Raw genomic sequence first — 13,371 nt, 5'->3', positions numbered from 1 at the left:
CTTACTACCGAGTTACTTACTGAATAGCTGCTCTCTAGGCAGCGACCAAAGCTATTTAGCGAGCGGGGCATGGACCGCACACGGCAAGCAGGCGATAAGCCAGAAACGAGCAAGTCGGCTCGGCTCATCGGCGACTCGCAAGCAACCCGCATACCTGTCGCACATTGCCGTCTGTCCTTAAACCGTTCGAAGCTGCCCCGTCCTGTGGACGGAGCATCCAAAAATAGCACAAACTCAGGTGCGTTCCTCTCCACGGAAATCTTTAATAAAAGGCGAAAGATTTGTGCGTGCTGAAGAGAAACCCGAGCGAAATGTGACCTTTCAGCGCACCAGGCGCCTCCGGCCCCCTTCCCAGCCACTCCCACTGACCCGGGGTTGCCACTGCTGCCAGCCGGCCGGACAGACAATCCGAGAGGGAAGGTGGGAAAAGCGAGACAGCGCAATAACAAACGGTTACGTCCCACACACAAAACTACTACATCGTTTTGCTAAAAAACAGAGGCAAGCACACTTACAACAAGGGCACATATTCAGCCTATCTACAACACAATTTACATACATACATACATACAAAAAAACAAACAAACAAACAAACAAAAAGGGGGAAGAACAGGGCAACCCACCCATCTAGTAAAGGACAACAAAACACAACCTTTTTCTGCACAAAACTTGGAGAGGCGCACCGTTCCCGAACGCACTGCAATAACGGGTCGATGCTTGAAGCGGACGGAGCAAGCTCCTTCTCCGACTCCCTGTGCCAAAAATCCGTTTAATATATAGTCCCCTGATAGGGGACGTATCAGATATTAAACTGATAAGAACTGATTTTTTTTTTTGTATTTAAATTATTTTATTGTCCGCTCCGACATCACTTTACATTACACACACTGTACAACAAAATCCAAAACACAAATCCTCTCTACATCTCTCTGTGACAGAAAAAAACCCCAAAACCCCACCCCTTCCCAACCAAGTCCCAAAGTCCCAAAACGCATTCTTTCCCCCTCCCCCTTCCCAACACATTCCCACCATACAAAACGCATTTCAAACCAAAAAATCTCAGAAAACAGAGACAGCAATACAAACCAAACAAGAAAACAAACAAAAACAGCCCTACACACTAAACCCTTCAAAAACCCTAACTCACCCCCTTCCACCGCTCCCATGCGGCGTGGAAACCCCACCTGAGCACCTCCCATCGGAAGCGCCGCTCCACCTCCGCCTCCACCATCCGCACCACCCCCCTCCCTGTCCACCCCGTCTTCACCGCTCCCCTCTCCCCCCGAGCCCCCCACAGCTTCTGCTTCGTCAGGCTCAGCAGCAGCAGCGTCTGGCACCCGGCCCTCCCCTTCTCCCTCCCCAACCCCTCTCCAAAAAACACTCCCTCCCGTGTCACCCCCCTTATGCTCCTGTACCTCCTCCCCATCAGCTGCCACACCTCCTGGGCAACAGGGCAGCCCCAGAAGACATGGGCCACGGTCTCTTCCTCCCTCCCACAGCCCTCCCTCGGACAGAACCTGTTCTGGGTCAGCCTATGCCTGTACAGGACGTCCCTCACCGGCAGCCTCCCGTAGGCCACCAGCCAGTTCAGGTCCCTCAGGCGGTTCTCCAGTCCTTTCGGCTGGATAGCCGCCCACACCTCCCGCCCCACCGGCACTCCTGTCCCCCCCACCGGCCTCAGCCGCTCCTTTAGGGCCTTATACAGGGCCCTGTGGTGCAGCACCAGCTCCCTGTCTGCACACTCCTCGTGCCTCTTGGCCCAGCGCCCCACCTGCACATAATGCGCAGGGGCCACCTGCCCCCTCGGCACCCTGTTGTCCCACCCCACCAAAAACCGCACATTAGACGAAAACCAAAAACGAACAAAATACTGAAACTTATGCCGTTGTGGGGAAACCAAAGAAACACACAAATTACAATAAAACAAAACATCTAACTTGAGGGGAAGGTGAAGCACATCCCTCCCTCCCTCCTCCACCGCCATATACATCACCTCCCTCCTCACATATTCGTAGCCTCCCCACAAAAACTTAAACGCCGCCCGCACCAGCTCCCTCTTAAGCCGCACGGGCACCGGAAAAACACAGGCCAAATAAATTAAAGAGGGCAGGATGTCGGCCTTTAGGACCAGGGCCCTCCCAGACAGTGTGAGCCGGCGTGTGGACCAAAGGCCTAATTTGGCCTTCTCGCCCGCCACCCTCTTCTCCCAGTTCCTCACTGCGTCCCTCCTTACCCCCTCCCCAAACTCCACCCCCAGAACCTTCACTGGCTCTGAACTTACCTGCAGCCCACACTGTCTATCCTTTCTCCCCTTCCACACCCCTAAATATTTCATGGTGGACTTTTCCAGGTTGATAACGGCTCCCGCCCCCCTGGCAAAATCCCCCACCACCTCCATCGCCCTTCGCACACTCCTGTCCCCCTCCAGAAACAGGCACACGTCGTCGGCGTATAACGCCACCTTCAAAGCCTCCCCCCCCGCCCCTGGCATTGGCACCCCTTTGATCCCTCCATCTCTCCGTATTGCCTCTGCCACCGGCTCCATGTATAGTACAAAGAGGAGGGGTGATAAGGGGCACCCCTGCCTTACCCCCCCCCTCTGCCACACCATATCCCCCCCCCTCTGCCACACCATATCCCCCAAATGCCCGTTAACCCCTACCCTACTCCCCACACCCCTATACAGCAGCTGCAGCCACCTCAAAAAACTCTCCCCAAAACCCAAATGTGCTAAAACCCCAAACAGAAAATTGTGGCTGACCCTGTCGAAAGCCTTCTCCATATCCAGCGCAACCAACACCAATGGCAGGTTCCTCTCCTCCACCCAGCACAAGATGTCCCGCGTGAGCTGGAGGTTCCATGCCACCGATCTTCCCTCCACCCCACAGGTCTGGTCCTCCCCCACCAGGAACGGCATGGCCAAACTCAGCCGACCCGCCAGTGCCCGGGCGATGAGCTTGTAGTCGACGCCCAGAAGTGTTATCGGGCGCCAGTTTTTAAGCTCAAGCTCATCGCCCTTCTTCCGCAGCATGACCACCACTCCCTCCTTCATCGATGGGGCGAGCTCCCCCTTTTCGAATATCTCCCCCACGACATCCAAAAAGTCTGGGCCCACCATCTCCCAGAATTTAGAATAGAATTCCTTGGGAATCCCATCCTTCCCCGGGGCCTTCCCTCCCTTCATCCCGGAGAGTGCCTTTCTGAGCTCCTCCGAGCTGAAGGGCACCTCCAGGACTGCCCTCACTCCCTCCGGCACCCTCTGCTCCACCAAACCCAGAAACCGCTCAGAGGCACTCCCGTCCACCTCTCTTTCCCCGAAAAGGTGAGAGTACCTCTGCTCCCTCCGTTTCTTTCCCTGGCAGTAGGCAATAGCTAAGGCCTTAATTCTGGCCTTTGTCCGCTCCCACCACTCTATTGCCGTGTTATAAAAAGGCTTCAGCTTCCTCCACCCCCTGTACGCCTCCCTGAAGCGTACACCAAAGGCTTCCTCCTCCAGGATCTGTGTATTCATGCGCCAGCACCCTCTCCCAAACGCTGGCGCATCCCACCCCACTGTCACCACCACCCCGCTGTGATCTGAAAAAAAAAGCGGGATCACCTTGGCCGCCTTCACCCTCTGCCCCCCCGGAACAAAAACAAAATCAAGACGGGACCTGGCCCCCCTGCTGTTCCCCCAGGTAAGCCCAGGTTCCCTTGGCCACACCTCCCTAAACCCGTCCTTCAGGGAGAACCTCCCCAACACCCCTTTCAGGTGTGCTGCCGAAGCATCTGGTGCCTCAAAAGAAACATTAAAATCCCCCCCCATCACTACATACCTGCTTGTGGCACACACCTGCTCCAGAGACAAAAAAAACCCCTTTCACCTTTGTAGCAAGGCTGGAGCGTAGACATTCACAAACCTCAGCTTGATTCCCCTCCAATCCCCGTCAACCACGAGGACCCTCCCCTGAACCCATGAGAACACATCTATAATTTCGATCTCCCTCCCTCCAAACAAAATTCCCACCCCGGAAGAATGTACCCCTCCCACACTCCAAAAAGAAAGCCCCCTCTTCCACTCAAAAGAAAATTTCTGAGTGTCCTCACTGGACCTCAGGTGCACCTCCTGCACAAAACAAACGAAAAATCTCTGTAATGACAGCAATACAAACCAAACAAGAAAACAAACAAAAACAGCCCTACACACAAAACCCTTCAAAAAACCCTAACTCACCCCCTTCCATCGCTCCCATGCGGCGTGGAAACCCCACCTGAGCACCTCCCATCGGAAGCGCCGCTCCACCTCCGCCTCCACCATCCGCACCACCCCCCTCCCTGTCCACCCCGTCTTCACCGCTCCCCTCTCCCCCCGAGCCCCCCACAGCTTCTGCTTCGTCAGGCTCAGCAGCAGCAGCGTCTGAAACCCGGCCCTCCCCATCGATGGGGCGAGCTCCCCCTTTTCGAATATCTCCCCCACGACATCCAAAAAGTCTGGGCCCACCATCTCCCAGAATTTAGAATAGAATTCCTTGGGAATCCCATCCTTCCCCGGGGCCTTCCCTCCCTTCATCCCGGAGAGTGCCTTTCTGAGCTCCTCCGAGCTGAAGGGCACCTCCAGGACTGCCCTCACTCCCTCCGGCACCCTCTGCTCCACCAGACCCAGAAACCTCTCAGAGGCACTCCTGTCCACCTCTCTTTCCCCGAAAAGGTGAGAGTAATAACAGGAGGCCACCCTCAGCATCTCCTGCGTTCCTCTCTGCACCCTCCCGTCCTCCCCCCTCAGCCCTTCCATCACCCTCTTTGCCCTCATCGCCCTCACCCTCTGAAAGAAATACGAGGAGCAGGTCTCGTCTTTATCATATTTCTCTCCCTGGCTCTTAAAAGCCAGGGAGCGCGCCTTGCCCTCGTGCAGAGCCCTCAGCTCTGCCTTTAACAACTCCCACCTCCCCTCATCAAACTCCCCCCCATTGTTCCATCCCACATAGAGCCCCTCTAGCTCCCTTTGGAGCTTAAGGGAGTACCTCTGCTCCTTCCTCTTCTTTCCCTGGCAGTAGGATATAGCTAAAGCCTTAATTCTGGCCTTTCTCAGCTCCCACCACTCTGTTGCCGTGTTAAAGTAAGGCTTCAGCTTCCTCCACCCCCGGTACGCCTCCCTGAAGCGTACACAAAAGGCCTCCTCCTCCAGGATCTGGACGTTCATGCGCCAGCACCCCCTCCCAAACGCTGGTGCATCCCACCCCACTGTCACCGCCACCCCGCTGTGATCCGAGAAAAACAGCGGGATCACCTTGGCCGCCTTCACCCTCTGCCCCCCCGGAACAAAAACAAAATCAAGACGGGACTTGGCCCCCCTGCTGGTGCGGCTGCGCTTCACCCCTCCCTCCAGGCCTCCTTCCTCAGCCCCAGCTGCCCCTGCCACAAGGGCTCCCTCTGGGGGTGCCTTTCCTGCCCCCACCTCTGCTCCGCCCGGGGCCGGCACTGCTCTGCCTGCCGTCGCCTCTCCCCTCCTGCCCCGAGGACGTGGGGTGGGGCCCACCTCTCCCGATGACGGCACTGATGAAGTCGAGGCCTCCAGCTCCGACTCCTCCACCACCTCCTCACCCGCCTTTTCCGCTGCAGGAGCTGCCTCCGACGCTACCTTTCTTCCCTGTCTCGGCGCTCCCTCCTCCTCTCCTCCAGGGGGCGCTGCATCGGCAGGAGCAGCACTGCCCTGCTCCTGTCCCCGTTCCTCTGCCTGGCTCTGCTGCTCTTCCTGCCGCGCTTCCTCCTCCCCTCCACCAGGGGGAGCTGGCTGTCCTCCGGCTGCCTCGGCGTAAGTGCGCCTCCGGGCGGGGCAGTCCCGGATCAGGTGTTCCAGGCTCCCGCACAGATGGCACTTCCTTCCTCTGGGGCACTCGCGTGCCGCATGGCCTTCCTCCCCACATGCCAAACAAACAAAGGAACTGCATTCTTTGGACATGTGTCCGTATTTGAGGCATCTCCTGCAGTACGTGGGCAGGCTTGGTTAAGTTAGGAACCCCTTATCCTGCCCGATGGAAAGAACTGCAGGCAGATGCCTCACACCGCCCACCGACTCCTCTTCAGGCCTGAGCCTCACAAGGTACTGCCTCTTCCCATTCCAGACTCCAAAATGGTTCCTCATCCTCACCTCGGGCCTAAACACAGTGCAGTATCGCCCCAAAAACACCTCCACCTCTCTTGCCGTGACAAACGGGTTGTACATTAGTACGGTAACCAGCTTCACATCCCTTGAAAAGAGTGGCTCCATGGAAAGGCCCTCCAATATCTCCTCTTTCCTCTTCTCCTTATAGGCCTCATAGACCTCCAAGCACAAAGCCTCACTCTCCAATGTAACATCATACAGACCTCTTCCCTGGTGATCTTGCACACAGTACATGCGCTCGACTTCCACACCGAAAAAATCTTTAAATACCCTCAGAATGATGTAACGTAGGTCAACGGTTCCTCTCTTCTCCGCCTCCACCTGCAGCCGAATGGTGTTCCTCCTCTTTAGTCCTCCTCCCTCCATTTCCGGTCCTGGGGCTGTCATGGTCCCTCAAATCGCTCCCGCAAGTCCTTGAATCGCCGAAGTTTGTAAACTGATAAGAACAGATTTTTTTTTTTTTTTTTTTTTTTTATTAAATACTTACACAAATACATACCATCGCCGCTACACCAATTATACATTTCACATTTTAACAACACATCCCCTCAAGCCCCCCACCCCACCCCACCCCACCCCATCCCACCCCCCACTTAACCATAATTACAAAACCCCAAACAACCAACTCCAACAACAAAAACAATCCAAATACAAAAACAACAACAAACCCCCCCCCCCCTCCCCCCTCCCCACAAGCAAGCCCCACCCCACAAACCCCCACCCCAATAACATACATTATATTTACATATTTACATATTTACATATTTACATATTCCCGGGACCCCCCTCCCAGAGGAAGAGCCTTTCCAGGCCTCCCCAGTACTTCCGCACCCATTCCCACCCGTGCACCACCCCATCCCCCCTTATTCTCTCCGCTACCCTCCCAGAGAACCTATGGAAGAGCTGGCTGGGAGTCAGGACCCTCAGCCTCGTCCCCACTGCTGCCATCCTGTCCTCCCACAGCACCCACTTTCCGTACCCTACCACCTCCCACACGACACCCTCAGCCACGGCTCCCACTGCTGCCAGCCCCCGCCTATACAGGACACTCTCCCTGCTCAGGGTGAAGGCAGGCCCTATCCCACTGAGGAGGCCCCGCACCAACCCCCAGTACACCCTTGTGAACCGGCACTCCCACATGGCATGAGCCACCGACTCCACCAGCCCACAGCCCCTTGGACAGAGTGGGCTGGCACTGCACCCATGGCGATGCAGCACTTCCCGCACCGACAGCCTGCCCATCGCGCACAGCCAGTGGAGGTCCCGCACCACCCCTGGTGCCCTCCCCCCGCTCACCTTGCCCCACTCAAGGTTCAGCGGCACCCCTTCGGGACCTGCCACCTGCCTGCCCGCAATGCTGTTGTACAGCACCCTGTGTTGGAGAAGGCTCTCCCTCTCCACTGGAGCCGGGCACTGCCTCAGGAAGCGCAGCACTGCCTGATAGGCCGGGGACTGCTCTTCTGTCCGTGGAGCCACGTGGGTCAGTGGCACCCAGTGCCTCAGCGCGTTCGCCAGGTGGAGACGGGCAAAGTGGTAGCATTTGTGGGGGACCCTTTCCAGGACCATTCTGCACGCGAATGACGTGTATATCGCGTCAAGCTTCAGGGGGATTCTCGGCACGCCGCGACCCCCCCATGTCCACTGGCATGTACATGAGGTCGCGACGCACGTACTCGTACCTCCCTCCCACAGAAACTTGAACATGGCCCTGGTCAGGGCCACCTTGATCCTTGCAGGAACTGGGAAGACGTAGGCCAGATGCAGGAGTAGCGGGAGCAGGACAGCCTTCACCACTACCACCCTCCCAGTCAGCGACAGCCGCCTGCGTGCCCACACCCCCAGCCGTGATCTTACCAGCGCCATACGCTCTTCCCAGTTCCGCTCACCACTGCCCTGGGGAAAGAAGCGCACCCCCAACACCTTCAGTCCCCCTTGGCACCGCTCCCAGCCACCGTAGTCCCTCACCTCCTCCCTCCACCGGCCACACAGCAGGACCGAGGACTTGGACAGGTTCACCCTGGAGCCCGTCCCTGCCGCAAACCTATCCACCAGGACTCTCACCCTTGCCAGGGACCGAGTTGACGACACAAACATTGTTGTGTCGTCCGCGTACTGCTGGATCTTCAACTCGGCCCCTGCGGCCCCTGGGATCCTCACCCCGTCCACCCCTGGGTCCCGGCGCACCAGCTCTGCAAGGGGCTCCATGAACAGGACGTAGAGCAGCGGGGAGATTGGGCACCCCTGCCGCACCCCCCCCGCTTGCTCCACAGCCCCGCTCAGAAACCCATTTACTCTTACGCAGCTGTACACTCCCCTGTACAGCATGCGCAGCCAGGACAGAAAACGGGGGCCCAAACCCATCTGCTGCAGGACCCGGAACAGGAAGGCGTGCTGCACCCGATCGAAGGCCTTCTCCTGGTCGATGCTGACCACCGCCAGAGGAAGGCCCCGATCGCGCACCCAGTCAATCGTGTCCCGCAGCAGAGTCAGATTCCAGCTGCAGGACCGCCCGGGTACCCCACAAGTTTGGTCAGGGCTGACCAGGACGTCCATCACCTGCTTCAGGCGAACCGCAGCCGCTTTGGCCAGCAGCTTATAGTCCGCCGTCAGCAGGGTGATTGGACGCCAGTTCTTGAGATCAGCCCTGTCTCCTCCCTTGTAGAGCAGCGTCACCACTCCTTTCCTCATGGAGGCCGACAGCTCTCCCCCCTCCAGAAGAACCTGCAAGACCTCCACGAGGTCGGGTCCAATGAGATCCCAGAAGGCATTGTAGAACTCCCATGGGAGTCCATCATGCCCCTGGGACCTCCCTTCCCTCATGGAGCGGAGCGCCCCTGTCAGCTTCTCCAGGCTGAGCTCCGCCTCCAGTGCCTGCCCTTCCTCCCGCCCCAACCGGGGCCCCACACACCCCAGCAGTGCCTCCTGCTCCTCCGGGTCGCACTCTCTCCTGCTGAAGAGGTCTCGGAAGAAGCCCTCCGCAATCCCCAGCATCTCCGGGACCCCCGTTTCCAGCCCCGCTTCCCCTTTCAACCCGGAGATCACGGCGGCCCTCCTCCGAGCCTCAGCAGCCTGAAAAAAATATGCAGTGGGCTTCTCCCCCTCCTCCATCTCCCTCAGCCGGCCCTGGAAGGCCGCGGCCTTAGCCCTTCCCTCTAGGAGGCTCCTCACCCTCTCCTTTGCCCCCTCATAGGCCTCCCACCTCACTGCCCTCCCCCTGTTGAGCTGGGTGTGCATATAGGTGAGGAGATCTAACCACCTCCTCACCTCAGCCCGCTCCCTCCTCCGCTGCGCCATACTATAGTTTCGGCAGAACAGCCCGAAACGCGCTTTGGCCGCCTCCCACCACACTACCGCTGTGGGGTACAAGCCCCGCAGAGCCCTCACGGCCTTATAAAACCCCCTAAAGGCCTCCTGGAAAGCCCTAGTTTTTATTAGGGAGGTGTTTAGCTTCCAGTACCCCGGCCCCCATTGCGTGTCGGGAATGGGGACCGCCACCTGCAGCATGTCATGGTCAGATGCCCATGAAGGCTGCAGCGTGGCGGTCACCCCCACCCACTCCTTCGGCACAAAAATGTAGTCCAGGCGGCTCGCAGCTCCCCTGGAATTCCGCCAGGTAAAGCCTGGAGCCGCCGGATGTGCTGCCCGGAATGAGTCGACCAGGCCGTAGTCCCTGACCAACTCCGCCAGCGCTCTTGCCGAATAATCCCCCCCAGCAGCGCTAGTCCCACCCCCATCCAGCGACACGTTAAAATCCCCCCCCAGGATGATCCGCCTGGAAGTGGACAGACTGGGCACCAGTTCTCTGAGGACCTCCAGTCTCCGCCCACTCCGAGTTGGCCCGTACACGTTAAAAACTCTTATTTTACAAGGACCCTGATTTATGTCTGCGTACATCGCCCGCCCTGCCACAATGTCCACAGACTCCTGGATCTCCAAACCTAAACCCTTCACCAGGATCCCCAGCCCATCAGCATGAACGCTGCCCACCGACCACGCCGATGGGCCCCACGTCCACTCCTCCGAGAAACCCAGTACATCCCCCATGTCCCGAAGGTGCACCTCCTGTAACAAAAACACGTTGCCCCTTGTTGCCGCTAAAGAGGCAAAAAGTGCCTGCCTCTTCCCCGAGTTTCTTAATCCCCGAACATTCAATGTAATTACATTTACAACCATTTTTAAACAAAATTTTAACAAACCTTTAATCTCCTTCCTTCTCAGAGGAGTCCCCCCCCCCCCTCGAGTCCTTTCTCCATCCCCATCACCCCTGTAAATCCCGCCACATCCCAGCCCACGAACTGGGAAGACGGGCTGACTGCCGGCCCTGCTGAGGCCGCAGAGGCTCCAGGTGCTTCCTCCCGGTCCACCTCAATGTCCACCTCCTGGGCCTCCCCCTCCGCCGAGTCCGATAGGGCCAGGAACCTGTTCTGCAGAGGGATGCCCGGTCCCGCCTTTGCTTCCCTCCCGTTTGTGTCCCCCGAGCGAACCCGCTTCCGCGCTGCCACCTGCGCCCACTCCGGCACCTCCCCCTCTGGAGGAGGGCTGTCCCCCCACGCCAACGGGGTCTGCAGGTCCGCAGTGGTGCACATAGCCGCTCCCTCCGCCTCCGGGGACAAGACCTCCTCAACAGGAGGCACCGACAGGGGGGAGAATAGCTCCGGCGAACCCTCTCTCGTGACCCCGGACTCCTCCGCCACGGCCCTCGCCTTCATCACCACTGCGCCCAGCCCCAAGCCCAGGCCAGGACGCGAGGAAGGCCCGAAGATCTGCTCACCCCCGGACCTCCCATCCATGCCTCCCAGCGCCGGAGCAGGATCCCGATCTCTTGGCCTCCTACCCGGACCGGAACCCGAACCGGAATCCGGAACCGGACCGGAAACCGAACCCGGACCCGACCCAGACCCAGCCGCCATGACCTCACTGGATCCGCCTGCTTCTTGCTCCGGTCTCCCATCCGCGCCGCTCCGTGGCTCCTCCAAGGCTGAGGCCTCGCCCCCCTGCCCAGGACGGAGGGACGGATCCAGCACGGGAGCCAGCCCCCCAGGCCCCACCCCTTCCTGAACCGGCCTAGTGGCCAAGGCCGCCGCCGAGCCTGGGCTTGTAGTGCTGGAAGGCCCAGCCCCGTGCTCCGAGGCCTGCCCTCCCTCCGTAGCCGACTCCCCTGCTTCTCGCCCGGCCTTCTTGGTGCTAGGCCATGCTTGGCCTCCAGGAGGCCCAGAGTAGGCCCCAAAATTGCCCTGAACCAAGGCCGCAAACGACCTCACCCTTTCCGGACAGGCCCGGAAAAGGTGCTCCACACTCCCGCAGAGACTGCATGTTTTCGGGGCCACACAGTCTCTTGTAGCATGCTCCGTCGATGCACAATGTCTGCATCGGTCTGTGGAGCACACCGCCTTAACATGCCCGTACATTCCACACCGACGACAGTACAAAGGTTGCCCTGGGTAGACAAGGTAGCCCCTGTCCGGGCCTATGGAGAAGGCCCCAGGAGGATGTGCTACCCCCCCCACCCCTGAAGGATCCTGTTTGAACCGCACATTAAACCGTCTTTTCCCGTTCCAAAACCCAAATCGATCCTTCAATTTTACCCCCTCCCTCACATCTGAACAGTACCTGTGCAGGAAGGCCAGGATGTCCTCCTCCCGAACAAAGGGATTGTAGAGGTGGATCATCAGGGGTCGCAGGGCCTTGTTGTACAGCAGATGCACGGTAATCCCCTGCAATGCCGGGTCCTCCTTATGTTCCAGAAACTTTTGGTGCAGGTTGTAGCAGGCGGCTTCTGACACAAAAGTCAAGTCGAAAAACCCTCTCGGGGAAAAATCCTGCAGGCAAAAAACTGTCTCGTTGTCAACCCTCAATAGCTCCTTCAAGATGTTCTTAACAAAAAACTCAAGCGTGAAACCTTTTCTCTTCTCTCCGTTCTCCATCTCCACCCGAACTGTGTTCCTCAGCCGCACCCTATGGGTAGGCACATCACCTTCTGACGCTGCCATCCTCTTCCCGTCTTTATCTTAGCCAAAAGGCCGAGAAGCGATAATCGCAAACTGGCCCCTGCCGACGGCGCCCTCCCGGTGGCCCCGGACCGCGCTCGGGGCAGACGCCACCTGGCCCAGGAGCCGGCCCCCCTCCCCGCCTTCCCAAGAACCCTGCGCACACACTGACTGGCCGGTCGGCGAGCTACCGTAACGACCGGACTCAGCTGGCTCCTCCCACCAAGATCCACTGTCCTCCACTGGCAGGCACAGCCGCCAAAAACACTCAACACATACCGAGTACACTGTTACGTACTTACTACCGAGTTACTTACTGAATAGCTGCTCTCTAGGCAGCGACCAAAGCTATTTAGCGAGCGGGGCATCGATCGCACGCGGCAAGCAGGCGATAAGCCAGAAACGAGCAAGTCGGCTCGGCTCATCGGCGACTCGCAAGCAACCCGCATACCTGTCGCACATTGCCATCTGTCCTTAAACCGTTCGAAGCTGCCCCGTCCTGTGGACGGAGCATCCAAAAATAGCACAAACTCAGGTGCGTTCCTCTCCACGGAAATCTTTAGTAAAAGGTGAAAGATTTGTGCGTGCTGAAGAGAAACCCGAGCGAAATGTGACCTTTCAGCGCACCAGGCGCCTCCGGCCCCCTTCCCAGCCACTCCCACTGACCCGGGGTTGCCACTGCCGCCAGCCGGCCGGCCGGACAGACAATCCGAGAGGGAAGGTGGGAAAAGCGAGACAGCGCAATAACAACAAACAGTTACGTCCCGCACAGAAAACTACATCATTTTGCTAAAAAACAGAGGCAAGCACACTTACAACAAGGGCACATATTCACCCTATTTACAACACAATTTACATACATACAAAAAAAACAAACAAACAAACAAACAAACAAAAAGGGGGAAGAACAGGGCAACCCACCCACCTAGTAAAGGACAACAAAACACAACCTTTTTTTGCACAAAACTTGGAGAGGCGCACCGTTCCCGAACGCACTGCAATAACGGGTCGATGCTTGAAGCGGACGGAGCAAGCTCCTTCTCCGACTCCCTGTGCCAAAAATCCGTTTAATATATAGTCCCCTGATAGGGGACGTATCAGATATTAAACTGATAAGAACAGATTTTTTGTTTAAGAAACTTTTATTTTACAAATTACATTTTATTTACATTACATACACATAACGCCAACAGTATACCCCCCAGACAATACATATACATTCATTATTTACACTTTTATGTA

The 13,371-nt window shown here is 57.8% G+C and overlaps 2 non-coding genes and 2 pseudogenes across 2 annotated transcripts; all 4 read right to left on the bottom strand.

Annotated features, from left to right (window-relative positions):
• Positions 1–193: 193 nt before the first annotated feature.
• Positions 194–310, bottom strand: LOC133106110 (U5 spliceosomal RNA). The gene has a single exon (XR_009704287.1). It is a non-coding gene; the product is annotated as a U5 spliceosomal RNA (small nuclear RNA).
• A 362-nt stretch (positions 311–672) lies between these two features.
• On the bottom strand, positions 673–849 carry LOC133106535 (U2 spliceosomal RNA; annotated as a pseudogene).
• An 11,770-nt stretch (positions 850–12,619) lies between these two features.
• LOC133106109 (U5 spliceosomal RNA) lies at positions 12,620–12,736 on the bottom strand. Its single transcript, XR_009704286.1, has one exon. It is a non-coding gene; the product is annotated as a U5 spliceosomal RNA (small nuclear RNA).
• Positions 12,737–13,099: 363 nt separating this feature from the next.
• Positions 13,100–13,275, bottom strand: LOC133106384 (U2 spliceosomal RNA; annotated as a pseudogene).
• Between the last annotated feature and the right edge of the window lie 96 nt (positions 13,276–13,371).

This window comes from Conger conger, chromosome 12 (genome assembly GCF_963514075.1).
Source record: "Conger conger chromosome 12, fConCon1.1, whole genome shotgun sequence".
NCBI classification, from domain to species: Eukaryota; Metazoa; Chordata; class Actinopteri; order Anguilliformes; family Congridae; genus Conger; species Conger conger.
Note: the sequence above shows the minus strand (reverse complement) of the source record. Positions and strands in the feature narration are given on the sequence as shown.